The 17,713-nt window shown below is 36.3% G+C and overlaps 1 long non-coding RNA gene across 1 annotated transcript; it reads right to left on the reverse strand.

The window, feature by feature from the left end:
- Positions 1 to 478: 478 nt before the first annotated feature.
- Positions 479 to 1,542, reverse strand: LOC148195963 (uncharacterized). The gene is made up of 3 exons (XR_015780773.1): positions 1,463 to 1,542; positions 626 to 698; positions 479 to 517 (listed from the first exon to the last, which is right to left on the reverse strand). It is a non-coding gene; the product is annotated as an uncharacterized LOC148195963 (long non-coding RNA).
- Between the last annotated feature and the right edge of the window lie 16,171 nt (positions 1,543 to 17,713).

Below are 17,713 nucleotides of genomic sequence, written 5' to 3' on the forward strand. Positions count from 1 at the left end.
TAAGTTAATATAATCGATTCTAATATAAAGCGTTATAAATTAAGAAATGAAAATGAGCTTTTAATGATTATTTATGGTCATATTAATAAGAATGTGGCTGGATATTGATCACACTTTTGTTAAAATACTAAAAAGCAAAGAAATAATGCATGAGAGGGGTCAAATTTATTTTTGTAATAATGTTAATCACACTACAAAAAAGAAGAACATTACCGAAGGCCACAATCCCTCGGAAACCACTAGAAGCCGTCGATAGTGACCTTTTACCGACGGCTTATCGACGGCCAAATCACCGTCGATAAATCTCTTGTCGCTAAAATTTACCGACGGCCTTTGCTCCTGGGTAATTACCGAAGAACAAAAGCCTTCGGTAATTACCGAAGGGCTAAAGCCTTCGGTAATTACCGAATAGCTGAAAAAAAAAGTATAAACTCAATCTAGAACCATGGATCCAGCAACATGGGGCCATCCAGAATGTTGTTCCCTTGCATGATTTAACATCATTCAATTTGATTGCCTAAAAAAAATAAGAATAACACAATATTAGAAAATGGAAAGATAAAAAACAGAAGATTGTTCTTGAAAGCTTGACAGGAACAAAACAAAGTCATGAACTGAGAGCCACCTTCGCCAATCCAAAATCTGAAAGCTTAACAGATCCATTCGCATCCACCAATATATTTGCACATTTAATATCCCTATAATCAATGGAAATATATACAGATAATATATACAAAGATTTTTCATGACATTACATTAAAGAAACAGAGATACAGAAAACAAAGTTACAGAAAATATGAGCATACTACACAACCCCAGAAAAGAAAACACTGATAGTTAAATTTCCTATACCAAACCCACGTGTGACATGTACACTTTGTTTAGTGAATCATTCAACCTCTCGATCTTAACCTTGTGCAATATCGATTTTATATCTTGAGAAAAATTACATCCAACAATTCTGATATAATATATAAACATCCATCCTTAAAAGCTACTCCACAAGAGAAATATCAGGATACGTAATGGCACTAAATGGTGTTAATTTGAGGCAAGAAAAGAATAGTCATGACAATAGTTGGGTGAGAAATAATTTTCTTAATTGTATACTTTTCTTCCACTCCTCTCTAGTCTATTCAATTACCAAATATATGGATCCATTCAAAGTACTAACAGGGAAATGATCGTCTCGATTGAAATTTTTGCACGACCTTATCACAAGAAAAACATGTAATAACAAGAGATCTATGGCCAAAACGAGAGTCTAAGAAACAAGAAAAGAAACACAAATACAACAAAAGTTCCTTTAATATTTATATAGAAATTATAAGACAACAAATGGAAGTTTCTCCTATGCAAGGTAAACAAGAGCGATAAACTTCATTCTTGTCTAAGACTATCCAGAAAACCAGAAGTTGTCTATATCAAAGAGGAAAGAAAACTAAATGAATAAATAGGTGACCTGTGAACGATGTTTCGATCATGGAGATACTTTAAACCATGCAAAATCTGCCCTATATAAGCAAATACTTGAGAATCTCGAAGAGTATATCTCTGGTAGAGATTTCTAAGGGATCCTTTAGTTACAAGCTCAATAAATATATACAGATTTGACACATCCTGCAATAAACAACATAGTTTAAATTACAAATACAGATTTCACTAGGCATCATATAGAATCAAATATAATTAATCAACTCTAAAAAATATATTGTACAAATAAGTAAATTGAGAAAGAAATCTAGAAGAAAAATATTGACATGAGGTTAATAAACTGATAAAGTTAATCAACTCTCAAAAGTATATTGTACGGCATTGCAAAAGATAACACTATATTTGGGTAAGAGAACCTTTTTCATTTCAGCAAAGGATTTTCATTAATGGAAAATGATTGAGATCATTTGATTCAACAAAATGTTTTATGTTTTCATTTTCTTTCCTATTGTCAAAATTTGTACAGGAAACAATGTAAACAAATAACAATTAAATGTTGCTTCCACTTTCATATCCCAACTTTTGGAAAGAATAAAAAAAATGAAAACAAGGTGTTACTTTGTAAATAAAAGTGAAAGCACTAAACAAAAATAAGAAACATTTTTCACAAACCAAAGCAATAGAGAGAAGAGAGAAATTAACACTTAAGTAACTTCTAAAAGAATCCATCTTTGCAGTGGAAATCAGAACATATAAACAAATTAACAACCCAAACAAACAAAATGAGTTGTCTTATTATAATAAGTCCTTTATAATTTAAACAATAGATAGCTCAATCAGAATGAAAAAATTGAAGTCATCGCAAAAATTCTCTTATAGAAATATGAACATTAGCAAACTGGCTGACTACCACCAAAAAATTTGGTATGAGCCCCTTCATCAATTATGCATAAAATGTCTTGAATTTGCTCGTGTAAAAAAATAAAGAAGAGGAACAATATGCAATAAAAACCATTGGCCACTTTGAGGACAATAAATCTAATTTGACCATGTTCATCCTAAGATTTGAAAACTGCAGCTAGAAACCAAGTGGTCATGGTTATACTTAACTTCAAAAAAAGTTTTCCCAAACCTAGATTTATTAGATATATATGTGAATTATGTGTATCTAAGAGTAAGGATTTTCTGTCAAGTGAATTTGTTCGTACAGCAAATAGGTAAGGACAAGTTCATACTTGAGTTGCATTTTTAGCCTCAATCACTTAGTTTAATTGATGAAAACTGAGATTAAATGACAAATGAAACAAACAACATGACCGAGACATGACAAAATATGATTTCCAATATTAAAAGACTCAATCAGAGGATTGCACCGAATAAAATGAAAATTACAATGACTCAAGCAACAAAACAAGCAAACTTGGAGACCTAACATAAAAATGCAGATTCAAGAACAAACAAACAGATTGAATCTCATTCAAACCTTTAATCAAATAGTTCATGAGAACCATTAACCATAACACTCAAGACAATGCACAAAACAGAGAATTAAACCATAAGACAGTACAAACGAATAAAGAACAACGCGAAACCTAAACGAAACTAGACGTATAAAATCAAAACATTACAAAAACAAAGCAAATAAAAGACAAAATGAAATGAAGATGACATAAACAGAAACACAAAACCAAAAACAAAGACTCGAAAGACTTATCTCCTGAAGATGTGCCTTAACCTAGGTTCTGAAATAGCATGGCGTTCCGAGGAGAAGATGGAACTTGAGCGATTTGGACTCCTCGAGGAATCCTTAAGGTTGATTCGCAGCGGAAAGAAGTAGAGAAATATAAAGCCCAAAGCGCCAAGGGAAAAACCCTAATTGGTGGAGGAAACCTTAAATGTATCGATTAATCAGTGAGAAATAGTGTTTAATCGGTGGGAAGTGAAGATTAAACGGTGAGAGGAGGTTTAATCAGTCAAAAATGGCGAAAACGGTGTAAGGAGGCAGAAACCCTAACTAAAGGCATGGCAGTCGCGCGACACAATGCTCTCGAGGGATGCAAACAATTTCTTTTTTTAGCCCCAATCACTTAGTTTGGTCGAGCCTCTTCTTACCGAAGGCCACACACCCCTCGCTAAACTCTTCTTTGTTGTTCGTAATGTTATTTCACCATGGCCTTCGGTAATCGTCTATCTGACCGTCGGTAACGCACTTTTACCGAAGGCCGAGAGGCCGTCCATAAAAACCCTTCGGTAATACGTTAATTTCTTGTAGTGTCATAGTATTTTTTGATATCATAATCATTTATACTAATAACTAATTATAATTAGTAAATTATTCAAAATAATTTATTTGAATGTGGCCAATAAAAGTTGTTCTAAGAGTTCGTTTGATCTTTTATCATCGTTGACTTTTTAAATTTGAGTTTTTTATAAACGCTTATGCGGTATTCATGATCAGTCCGTTTCAAATATACAGACCAATAAAGTAGTGACACATTCTATTTTCAAAATGTTGTTAACATATCGTTGGTCCATAACAAAATTTTTGTTGTGATCGAATTCTAACAAATCTCTTTCATGACCTGGCCCGTCCGTCTCGACTTTTTTAAATTTTTCTGGAGGTTCATACGACAAAGATGGAAACACCACAATATAGGTATAAATGTTTAAGGAACCTAAGAAACCCTAAAAGAAATATTTGCCACAAAGATGTTAATATTTGACAAGAATTAGAGTTCTAAACCAAGATCCAAGAGAATCTTCTCTCAAATATCAAATGCATATTTATGACTTCCAAAGTGTCTACATATGTATTTGGTGCCCCCTATATATAGGTATAAATGTTTAAGGCACCTAAGAAACCCTAAAACAAAATATTTGCCACAAAGATGTTAATCTTTGATAAGAATCAGAGTTATAAACCAAGAGTCAAGAGAATCCTCTCTCAAAATTGCAAATACATATTTATGACTTCCAAAATGTCTACATATGTATTTGGTGCCCGTATATATAGGTATAAATGTTTAAGGCACCTAAGAAACCCTAAAAGAAAGATTCACCACAAAGATGTTAATCTTTAATAACAAAAATACAATTTATTTTATTTCCTATATTAATTATTATTCAGGAGATAATCCTCTATCCTACCTTTAGCTCGGGTCAGCCCATCCCGACCTTTGGCTCAGGCTGATCCGTTTCGACCTTCCACTTATGTTAGTTTTTCTGGACCTTTAGTCTTAATCTCCCAACATTCATTTTGGGTCAACCAGTCTCCACCGTAAAATTAACCTGCCTTAATCTTCGACCCAACCCATTCTGTCTTAATTTTTGGTCTAGATCTGTCTGACTATTCTCCATACACGCTGTCTCTTCTCAATCTTTGACTTGGTGTGATGCATCTTTGTTGTTAACTTGTCTCAATATTTTTATCTAACTGACATATCTCAATTTTTGTCCACAATATTTTATCTTAACCTTCAGTTTATCAGTCAACTTAATTTTTTCTCAAACTTTAAAGTATTATTTTTTAAAAATCAATCAATTAGTATAATCATACCTATCTTTATCCTAAAACATTCATTTCAAATGACTTTTAATAATATAATAATATTTATTATGATTTTAATTATTGTGATCTATAACTAAAACTCAATTCTCATAAAATAATAATATTATTATTTTCCATATGAAATTAAATTAATATTTTAAATAAATAAAATTTTATTCTCTTTAAATTTCACTGAAAAATCGTTTTTATATTTTATAATATGTAAATATTACAAGATAAATTTACACAAATTTATAATATAAAAATACCAAAAATATTGTAAATCTTATCTTGAAATATAAAATTAATGGTAGGTTATGGGAGGTTTATAAAGGAAAAAAGCACAGAAAAGGGCGGGAGGCTGAAGAAGAAAACCTCGAATATTCGTAACATTACATTTCTAATGGGAGGTTATCTTAAAATGTAAATCTTATATTAAAATATAATGGTAATGAGAGGTTATGAGAGGTTTTATAAAGGAAAAAAGAAAATTAGAATGGCGTGAGGATGAAGAAGAAAACGTCGAATATCCGTGGAATTTGATGTATCCTTTGTCCTTTTTCAAACTCTTTTTCTTCTAGCTGACAATTAGTACGTCGATGCCCACTATAATTCGACGTCTCCTTTGTATTTTTAAAGCTGAGAAGTTTAAAAGTTAAAAACTACTAGATTGTGAAAGACGTTCCGAGAATTCTATTCAGACATGGCTTCTTCATCATCATCATCAAGAAGAAAAGAGAAGGTTGCCCGGGTTACAAGAAATGCAAACCCATTTGGATGGATAAGTGATGAAGAGATCCGATGAAAGTTTTTATACTGGAGACATTTAAAAGTTGTAGTTCCTCACAAGTATCTGGACGTACAATTGTTCAAGAAAGAAGGGTTCGTTTCTCAAGAATGGATTGCATATCAAGGGCTTACTGATTTTGTCCGGATGAAAGGATACTGCTATCTAGATTTGGTAAAGGTTTTCTACACAAACCAGAGGATTGTAAATGGGGTCATTCACTCAAGGGTAAAAGGTGTTAACATTACTATTGACGATTTGGACTGAAAGCTGAAGGTTTGGATTCTCATATCCGTGATTCTGAGTCAAACAGATGGCTAACAAAGAGAGCTATATATATAAAGTTTTTAAGATATCCAGGAAGGTACAAGGTGGATAAGCAATACCTACATGATGGCTTAAACAAGGAGGAGAAAATTATTGCTTATGTCCTGACTTGGCTTTTGCTGCCTGGAAGATTTAACGAGGACAGAATGTCAATAGAAGATGTATTTCTGTGTAATGGTATCAAGACTAGAATCCCAACCAACTGGGTTGCGGTAGTAAAAGACCACATGATAGTTGCAGGAGATAATTATGCACATAAATTACCATATGGAGTATTTATCAACAAGGTGCTGGAACTCCAAGGAGTAGATGTATCGGAAGAAAGAAAGAATTGTATGCAAAAGGTCACAAGAAATTGGTATATCAAGTCTGTCATCTGTTGGGCTGAAAAGGACTGTGAATGGATGGTTCTTCACTGATGAGCAAACTGTTGGAAGTCCACCTACTCGTGATGAAGATCATACTGAAGATTTTGATGATGAAGATTCAATGGAATCTTCTTGATAATAATAGGGACTACTTTTCTATTTTTTTTTTAATTTTGTAATCATGACTAGTAAGCCACTTATGGTTTCTATATTTCTTTTGGTTTTATTTTGATATGAAATGAAGATTTATTTTAGTAAACGATTTGTGAATTGTGAATGTTGATTGCATTGTATGTGGACTAACCATCAATCTAGTTGAGAAGAGAAGATTATGCAGTTATCATATTGATCAAAAGTTGATTACTGGTTAAAAGTGCAAATTTCAGTATACTGCTAACTTGAATCAATTAAGGAAGAAGTAAAAAGAAAAAATTTTATGTTTGATTTTAAAGAAAACAAATCATAAGAGCGCCACCTTTTGCTATTGGCGGAAGAAAATAACGTCAAAGCCCTATCGAATATGACGTTCTATTAATGTGAAGTTAAGAGCACACCATTAATGCTCCCAACATACTTCAATTCCCTTCATGGTACAGCCCCGCAGCCTTCAACGTTTGATAACGGTTGAAATACCGTTATTTTTATACTTAATTTTGATATTAAAAACACCCTTTATCACTTAGAAACTAGCTTGAAATCATGCTTTTGCTTAAGTTGTGAGAATAAGAGAGTTGAAGATGGTATTATTGGTTTTATGCTTGATTTTTCTTGTTTTGACAAGAATTAAGATGAATTGGATGAAGAAGTTGAAGTAGTAAGGAGTTGGAGTTAGAAAGGTTGGAAAAGTAGCACATAGAAGAATTGTAGATAGCGTTGAGCGTCATTTTGGGGCGCTGAGCGCCAATTTCTTTTGTTTCACGCCTGAGCGCCACCGCTGAACGTCAATTTAGTGCCGCAACCACTGCTGGGCGTCGTTTTGGGGCACTGAGCGCCGATGACATGGGCTCGGGGTCTCGTGGTTTTTGGTACACTTGCCAGAGTCTTACTTAACAAGTTTTTGCACCGTTGTCGGGGTCTCGTGGTTTAATTATTCTATTTGTGTGATTCTCTTCCGCCTAACATCCATAGTAGATGTAAACCCTGTAACAAACTTATAACAAAAATACCCAAAAGTTCAAAATTACATCACCAAACCAAAAATTAAAAGTTCTTAAATCACTGGGTTGCCTCCTAGCAAGCGCTCTTTTAACGTCACTAGCTTGACCCAATAAAGCTCAAGTTCCTTCTTCTTTTTCTTCTTCTTTCTACTGAACTTCTTCAGAAATTTGATCAAACCAGGAACCTGTTGCAATGTCTCAATCATAGGAACTTTAATCTCCAATTTCTTGAAGATTTCCATGAAGCACTTAAATTTCTTTTCCTTCCTATGATACTTCTTTGGATGACGAAAGGGTTTTTCATATGATTTTCTCTCTTTCTTTTTTTCTTTTCTATTTTTACTCACTTTCTCAATCTTCACACAAATTTTCTCTTCTTCTTTCTCTTCTCTCTCTTTTCTCTCTTCTTTTTCCAACTCAACTTTTTCAACATTTACATCTAGGACTTTACATTCTTCCCTGGGGTTAACCTCAGTATTAGCCCCACAATTCTTGTCAGGCCTTTCTTCCAAATGCTTAGTAATCTGACCCATTTGAATCTCCAAGTTCTGAATAGCAGCTTCAGTGCTCTTTTGAGAATATTCAGTTTTCTGTATGAATTGCTGAAGAGTTTCTTCCATCCTTATTGATCTTTCATTAAGTATAGAAATTTGTTGCCATAAGGTTGGTTGTTGTTGTTGCATGTTAAATTGCCCAGTTTGTCCAGCTTGCCCACTTTGTCCTTGACCAATGCTTGGGTGTGGTTTCCACCCTTGATTGAAATTCCCCTGACGGTATGGAAATTGATTGGCCATGAAGTTAACATCCTCTAAAGCTTCTGCTGGAAAGGCGCATTGACCATTGATATGGTCACCCCCACATAATTCACACAACCGTGATTGAACCTGTGCAATAGTCTTTAACTCTTTTGGCAGTTGTGCAAGTGTTTTTGTGAGAGTCTCCAATTGTTGAGTTAGTATCTTGTTTTGTGCTAGCAAGGCATCATTGGTTTGCAACTGTAGAACTCTTTTTTGTTGAATAGGAGCTCCTCTTTCACTGTTCAGCTCATTATCATTAGTAGCCATGTTTTCAATTATTTCTGTAGCTTCCTCTGGAGTTTTCCATTTGATATTTCCTCCAACTGAGGCGTCAAGCATCATCTTGGTTTGTGAACCAAGACCTCCAAGGAAGATTAGGACTACTTCCACTTCGTCAAATCCATGCGTGGGGTCTTTCTTAATAGGCTTTTATATCTGTCCCATGCATGACCTAGTGATTCCACCATGCCTTGCCTGAAAGATGAGATCTCTTGCTTTCCTTTGTTTACCTTGGATTGTGGGAAGTATTTGTTCAAGAACTTTGTCACCACAGCTTCCCACTCTGTAAAGCTCCCTTATGGAAAAGAGTTCAACCAAAGCTTAGCGTTGCCTCCTAATGAGAATGGAAACCATGAACTAGTTAAACCATGAGTCCCCAGCAACGGCGCCAAAAACTTGATGACAAATTTATGAACACCGAAAAACGGCGCCAAAAACTTGTTTGACAATCGGCAAGTGTGACCGAATCGTATCAAGTAATTAAACTCGGTAAGACCAAGTATCGTTGTCTCAAAGGACTCACGACCTAGTTAGCTATATGATTTGTTGATTATTTAAGACTTGTTAACAATTGATTTTAGGTTTTAAATGCAAACGACAATAATTAAACATGTATGCATGAATTTGATCAATGGAAAAGGGGAATACAAACACTTTAATGAATTAAATGGATGAGTATGTTGTTGGGGTTGTCAATTTCATCTTATCCACTCTCATATACTTTTAGGAATTCATCATTCTTTTCATCAATTGTTAATGCCACTCTCAAAATCACCTTGCAAGAAGGCCTATCCTTAATTACGAGTTCATACAATTCCTAGCATCCCTAATAATTAATTCTGAAGTGCATAAGCTTAACGGCAACCAACCCTCATATTCCTATGTCTAGGCAATATGCTATTGGGAGAAATTCCCCGGATCTAGATTTCCCCGTACGTTCCCATATCGACAAAATCAATAATCATGGCATTGAATGAGTTAAACAATGCAAGCTTTAAACAAAGAGGAAAAACCCTAATTAATGATGAAAGAAAGCATGTATCTTAAAGTAAGATGTTAAAACACAAATTCCATATATGAGAGCTTCAAAGGATTACATTGATTCCCCAACAACAATACAAGGTTTAGTTCACCATTTTCATGGTGAAACTAGATGAACAATAATGAAAGAATGAAAGAGATAGAAAAACCCTAGAAAGAGAAGAGGAGAGTCGTCACTATCTCCCAATCTACCCCCAAGGGGTGAAAAGTCTGTTTCTGCTTCCTCCCAGCCAAAGATACAAACCCCAGGACGTCCTAAAGCGTATACACTATTCTAAAAAATACAGAAAATTAGGCCCAAGCCCAAAATAGTGCCGCTCAGCGGTAAACTACCGCTCAGTGGTAAGTTCGTGAAGTTGATTCTTCCCCTCAGTTGCATTTTCACCCCTCAGCGGAGCCAACGGGTGTTCCTTTGTGCCGCTCAGCGGTAAATTGTCGCTGAGCGGTACTTGCGGCTTCTCCTTTTGCACTTTTTTAGTTCTTTTCTGATTCCATCTCTATCCTTCTTCACTTCTTTCACCAAATTCACCTTAAAACCTGCATAAAACACTGAAATCAAGCATAAACTTGTCCAACTCTCTTATTTCCAAAAATAAGAACTAAAACATAATTCCAAGCTAGTTTCTAAGTGTTAAAGGTTGCTTTTAGTATTAATTTTAAGCATAAAAATAACAGTTTTTCAACTGTTATCAGGCACTGGTTTAGGAAGTCTACCTATGAAGAGAATTACCACAAAATAATTAACCCTATCAATGGTCAACATGTCTGGGATGTTACACCCTATTTAGATATATTACCACCAAAGAAGAGGACAATGCTAGGAAGGCCCAAGAAGAAACGAAGACTGGAGGATTGGGAGTTGAAGAAGAATAACAGTGAATTAAGAAAGGGTGGGCAGAGGAAAAAATGTGCCACCTGCAAAGAACTTGGACACAACAAAAAAGGTTGTCCACAAAGACCTCCAACAGTAGAGGTTCCTACTGCCCAATCTGTAGCAGTCACCCAACCTCCACCAACAGATGTTCCAATAACTCAAGAGTCCAATATGCTTGGTACTAACCAATGTCCTTATTACTCACGAAACAACTATGCCTTTATCTGATGAATGATGAAATGAATGATCTAATGTACTTAACTTATTTATATTTTGTAGCAAATGTTTGCTCTATCATTTTGAACACACTCTGTTATGATGTATTTTGAATATGTAAGACAATGTTCTTATCATTTTGAACAGGTTCTGTTATGATGTAAGACAATGTTTGTGGTTATGAGAAAGTGATTATTGCCCAATTTTGTTATCAGTCATCATCTTTATTGGTCATTGCTTTATGATGTTTCTGATTATTCCACTTAGTCATGATTTTGCTTTATGATTATTCCACTTAAAGTAACAATATAATTAAAAGAAATTAAATCACACACATTATCACTATAATCACTCACCTTCATTAATAAAAGGCTTAATACCTCTTTTGGTCCCTCTTTATAAGGGAAATGTTCAAGTCCGTCCTACCTTTTTTAAAAAGTTCAATGTAGTCCCAACTTATGAAAAAAGTGTCCAATTAAATCCTTTTTGGTCACGGCGTTAAATATTTAACGATCTAGCTGACAACGTGGAGTGATCTGTGCAACGTGGCTGTTTAGCTTCATAACGTGGCAGTGATAGTGTTTTTCATTAAAGTTCACGTGGCAGTGATTAAAAAATTTTGAGTTAGGGTTTGGGTTACAGAAATCGCGATTTGGGGATAAGCATTTTGGAGGAATTGGAAATCCAAATTGGGTATCACCCTGGTGGTATCACTTTCAAAATAAATAACACAGCTTGCGGCATCAACAACATGCAACTCAATTTGGAATAAAGGGCTTTCATTTGGATATATCTGATAACAACAAGCTGCAACTCAATTAGGAAATTTCTGATAAACTCTAAAGGCTGATTCGCTGGAACCCTTTGTCCGTTCACCAACAGGCCAGGGCAGTATTCTGTTCTGCTGAATTTAATCTGGTCCGCGGCGAGGAAACCTAATTTACGGGCTTTGTTTTCTTTAGGGGACGAAGGGAAAAATTGCAGAGTGGAATAGGGTTAGTGAAGTTTAAATAGGGTTTTCGAGGCACAGAAGCACTAGAAGAAGGCAGTAATCAAAATTGATTTTGCTGGAATTGTGTTTTGGAGCTGCTATGATGAGTTCGTGCTGAATTGGGCTATAATTCGTATAGCTCTGGTCCGACAACATGGGTTACAATTCGGCTAGCCCCTCGCAGGATGGGAGGGACGAAGGTAAGTGTTTGCAATCAAAATTGGGGAATTGGCGGCACAAGGAAGGTAGGATTTGGGAATTAGGATTGCCACGTACTCAGAGAAACTGTACATGTCATTAAATTTTGTCTAGGGTGGTAGCTGCACCGTTAAAAATTTGACGTCGTAACCAAAAAGGATTAAATTGGACACTTTTTTCACAAGTTGGGACCACATTGAACTTTTTAAAAAAGGTAGGACGAACTTGAACATTTCCCTTATGAAGAGGGACCAAAAGAGGTATTAAGCCTTAATAAAACACACATTACATATAAGCCAAGTTTCAACTCTGATCACAGATGACACAACATCAACCAAGTTTCACCAACATTGCTAATACAATTACATTCAAAACAAATATGACAAAGATCATCCCCACTAACAATTTCAACCACTTATCCAACTTAACTAAACTTTTCTCCATAAAACCCAGTCTGATCTTTTCACCATATCTTTCTTCCATCTGCAACACACTGTCTTCCATGCTCATCACACTCACTTCTTCATTTTTTACACTGCTAGTCCTTTCTTCTACATTCAGTCCATTTCCTTTATTTCCTTCTTCAATGCACCACTCAAAGAAGTTGCAACCAACCAATTCTCCACTCCCACCCTGTTCAACAAGAACACACACTCCTTCGTCAAAACCCAAATAAATAGACAGAGATTTATGGTTATATCAAACTGACCTTGAAGTTACGACAACTGATGAGTGCATATTTATGCCCACATTTATGCTTTAAAATTAAATTTTTGATGAAATTCATGTGCTTGAATGATTGATTTGAAGATGATTTGTGATGATTGGAATTGTTGGGATTGGGAATTAAAGAGACGTACAGATGGGCCAAACAGACAAACTTTACCCTTGCACCTCCTAAAATCCCTACATACACTCCTATTTCTGAAACAGGCCAACAACCAAGCCCAAACACTAAGCCTTTTCTACTACACCTCCCTAAGTTTCCTATACACACCCCTCCTAAACTAGACTCCACCAGATCATGCCACATGGCAATCTAAGACCCACACATCTGACCATCAAGAAGTTGCCATGTCATTAATCCTCTGCACACCAAATTAACCAATCAGTTGTTGCCACGTCACCACCCTTGACACATCATCATCTTCTCCAAACAGAAACCCTAATTTCATCATCCTAACCTAACCCTAGACGCCACTGTCGTGCCGCCGTCATCACCGTGCCGCAAAGCGCCGCCACCGCAAACCCCAATGTCGCGCCGCCGCTATGAACCCTAGATTTGACCAACCACCTCATCGCCAGCGCCTACGCACAGTTGCCGTCACGCACAGTTGCCGTCATGCACGACTAATCTATCTTCTTCGCGCCGCATCAACCATGCCGCCACTTCTCCTTCTTCATCGCGAAATCGCCTCACCATGCCGCACACCACCTTCTTCCATGGCCACCGTCATCTTTCTCGCGGGTTCGCCAATCTCGAACCATCCATCATCATCGCGCCACCATCCTTTCCGCTCCGCAATCGGACCACCATTGCAAAGCCCATAGTCGCGCCGCCGTCACCGAACTCCAAAACGGCCACCACCTGCACTCAGAAAAACCACACAGAAATCCAATTCAGAAGCCGTGAGCCATCTCCATTCAAAAATCCTGGTGCGAGAAGCAAAGAAGCGTTTTTCATTCACGGTGCAAAAGCAGGTCGCATGACGACACAAAGAAAGCCCTTTCCCCCAATCTGCAAAACCCTAATTTTCGGTAGGAAAGGGGCTTACACATGGCAAGTTCCCATTGCTCACGATCATATGAGTCAAAGCTGGTCAACAAGCCTTCTCTGGTCAAAGTCTGGTCAAACAGGAACTTTTGGTGCAATTTTGGGAAACTCAGAAGGGACTAAAGTGCAGATAGAAGAAATTTGAGGGCATTTATGCAATTTTGGAAAGTCAGAAAAGCTAAAAGATAAAATTCAGTTGTTGAATTAATTTAATTTGGGAATATCAACAAAAAATATCTTCCAAATAGTGTTATAATGATCTAAATCTTTTAGTTATTTGGAAGATATAAGATAAAAGATTCTGTCAACTGAATATTCAGAGTCCAAGCCCAATCAAGCCTTATATAAAGAGACCCAGGGGGGACATCACTTCATTCATTCATTCACTACTTCTCTCACTTTTTCTTTCATCTTGTATTCAACTCCATTCATGGAGAGCTAAGCATCTAGGGCTATTCTGCTGTAATTCCATTATGGATTCTGAGGTTAGATTGAGTTAATGCAATTGTTTATTTTGATTACTGATTTAAGTTGTTTTCTCTCTATTTCTTTCATCTCTCTATCAAATTAAAAACAAAGATTTTTGCATCATAATGTGTTTGAATCTACATGCATATTGATTATATGAGTTCTAGGGTTTCTAGGTTTAATTGAGATTCTACTTTGATTTAATTTAGGAACTTTCATATGATTAAATGGTTTTTACTATTAATTGAGAATGTACTTTGATTGGTAGTAATAATTTCAACTATAATAAATTGAGAATTTACTTTGATTGATTAACTTTTAACTTGATTAGGAGATTTAAGAATAAACATGATTAAACACAATAGAATTTGATTGAGAATGTACTTTGGTTGAATTTATTGTTAATAATCTAGAAAGGTTTTGCATTTGATTGAGAATTTACTTTGGTTAAATGCATGATCACCCTCAAATTAACTAAGAATGTATTTTAATTAATTTAAAACTTAAATAATAATCAATTGAACAATTATCTGTGAATAACCGATGATGAATCTATCTTGGAAAAGCAGTGGAATTAACCTATTTCATCATAACTGTGTTTAAGTTTCTTATTTGTTCTCTAAACCTTCTCCAAACATCATTTTTATTCTTGAACATTGCATTGCATTCATAAGATTCAAATATTAAAAGGCAATTTCGTATTCGTTGGAAGACGACTCAGGGTTACTTTAACCCTATCTACTTTCTTGAATACTACTTGGCAATACTGAAGTTGCCTTGAAAAGTAGTATTAATTTGATAGCTTCAACGACATCCTATCAACAACCCCATAATTTTTTCCCCTTGTTTTTTTAGGGGTTATCGCAATACGGAACAATGCATTCTGACCGTAGAAGCATGTTGGTTTTACACCCAACCTCCTAACACTGCCACTACTGCGTTGCATGGCCGAACCCAAACATTTGCAAGAGGAAGGTGAACGAGACATCCTTACCACCACCTCAACACCATAGTGCTTGCCCAAGACGTAAGACAGCAAGTGTGCTTGGCGAAGACGAAAGACGAAAGACAAACCTCCTCTTCTTCCCTAAGACGAAAATATACTTTGGTTGAGAGGGGATGCCCTTAAATGTTAGGGCTTGGTAGGCCACCTAGATAAAACACCAGACACATTCAATTTTAATGCACAATGCCACGTCGATAAAAGAAAAAATACAACTCATATCAATTTAACGTCGTCTGAGACCAGTTACCGGTTAGGGTAAAATGTGTTTATTTTTACAAAAAATATGACCCAATTGAGACAGATGAAAAAAAGAGGACGGAACTAAGATTTCCATACAAAATTGAGGACCAAGGGAGGGTTTAAACCTATATAAAAATTGTATTAAGGAGTGCGAATCACACTACAACAAATTATCCTCTGATCATGTTTATAAATGTTTTACTACTTGTGACTTAATGAAGTCCATTGCCTACAACATTGGTATGCACTCTCTCAAAATAATTACTTGTTTCCATAGTTTTACATTTCTATTTAGATTTCATTTTATTAAATATTTTTTCATAACTTGGATAATTACCTTTCCTATTGCTTTTAATTTTAACCATTTACTTTACTTTCTTATCAGGAGCTCATGGTCTTGCAAATAACGTGATGAATACATGCATGCAAGAGTGTACAAAAAAGTTATAATTTGTAAGAAGAACTTTAGAGTGAAAAATTGATAGAAGAAATTGTATTCCTACAAAATTTTAAGAAATAATCATGACCAATAAACAATATGAAGTTATTTTCATACTTATTATTGATCTACTTTTCTCCATCTTATGTCTTCCTCTTTACTATTGCAACTTGAGTATTAATAATATTAATAAAATAAAATAATTTTTTAACAACATTATTATCAATTTCCATTAAGGAAGAAAATTAAAAAATATTCTAAAGAAAGTGATAATTAAGGTTTGTGAGTAGGGCTAACAAATATCTAAAAACATCCGGTATTATTTCTTGAATATCATATTACAAATTGTACTTAACTGATGTGACCCCTAAGAGGTCGTTCCCTACTCCTGCTCCTACTGAGCGAATCATCATACCGCCGATCGGCCGTGTCAGATTGCCAATTGTCTTCCCTCGAGGCCTTTCTCTACAACTCTCCCCGTACATACCTTTTCAAATGCGAAACTCTCACCAATCTCTCTATGTTGTCCTGGAGGGCTACGCAATCTTCAGTATTGTGCCCTAGATTCTGATTGTACTGGCAATGCTTTCCCCCATCAGCATTTAGTGGAGTAGGTACTCGTTTTACTACGAACAGGTCCGCCCGTAGTGCCTCCTCCAGCACTGTCGCCTTGGAGGCATTCAAAGGTGTGTAACTCGTATATCACGACCTTGCACCACCCCCTTATTCGTCTGGAACGAACAGTTGTTTTCCTTCCTTGTTTTCATGATTGGGCTTAACCGCTTGTGCTGCCTCCTCTCTTTGCTCCCTCAGAAAGGCGCACATTTTCTCAACGCGTATGAACTTTGCTGCCTTGTTTTGCAGCTCTCCAAGCGTTTGCGGCTCCTCAACATATAGAAAATCAGCAAAAGGTCCAGGTTTTAATGCGGTCGTCAAGGTACTTATTATGAGCTTCCTATCTACATCCTTCACCTGCCGAACGTTTGATTAAACCGATCCATGTAGTCTTTCATTGTCTCCTCCCTCCCTTGTTGTATCTTGACCAGCGCATGGTATGTCAAACCCTGTGCTTTGCTAGACACATACTGTTGACTGAACAAGTTTCGTAACATCGCGAATCCAAGAACTATCCCAGGCTCTAGAGAGTGGAACCAATCTAAGGCTTCTCCTTTCAAGGATAAATAAAAAAACCCGGCACCAGCCTAGATTGTCCGATGAGTAAACCGCCATAGGATCCACGAAAGACTGTAGGTGCTTTTCTGGGTTAGTCGTTCCATTATACTTATCCATTGTGGGTAGCATTTTTTTTTTCGGGTATTGAAGCCCTCATTACTGCTATTGTAAAGGGATGAAGGCCTTCTGCCTGATTGGGACACTCCACTAGCGCAATATGGTTACCCCTCTCGGGACGATTCATGTGGCTGGGTTTTCCTCACTGACTGAATGGTTCCCTAGGTTATGTTGAGTATCCTGAGCATTTCTCCTCACAACACTGGTTCCTCTTGGCCTCTATTCTCCGCCTGATCTGTACGATCAATATCAACTTGATGCTCTTGTGTCGGGATCACTGACTGCTGCACTGATTGCTCCCACTGGCCATCATCATGCTCAGCCCTTAAAGTCGCCACCTCTGCCCTTAGTTCTTGCATCTGCCTTTGGATCTCCTGACGCACCCTTAACTGGAGCTGCTCTACCATTGTGGTCTCAAGTTGGGTTTCTTCTACACGCCTCGGGCCCCACAGTGGGTGCCATTTATTTCGGTATAATTGG

Source organism: Vigna umbellata, chromosome 7, assembly GCF_029865625.1.
Source record: "Vigna umbellata cultivar VRB3 chromosome 7, Vumbellata_1.0, whole genome shotgun sequence".
Classification (NCBI taxonomy): domain Eukaryota; kingdom Viridiplantae; phylum Streptophyta; class Magnoliopsida; order Fabales; family Fabaceae; genus Vigna; species Vigna umbellata.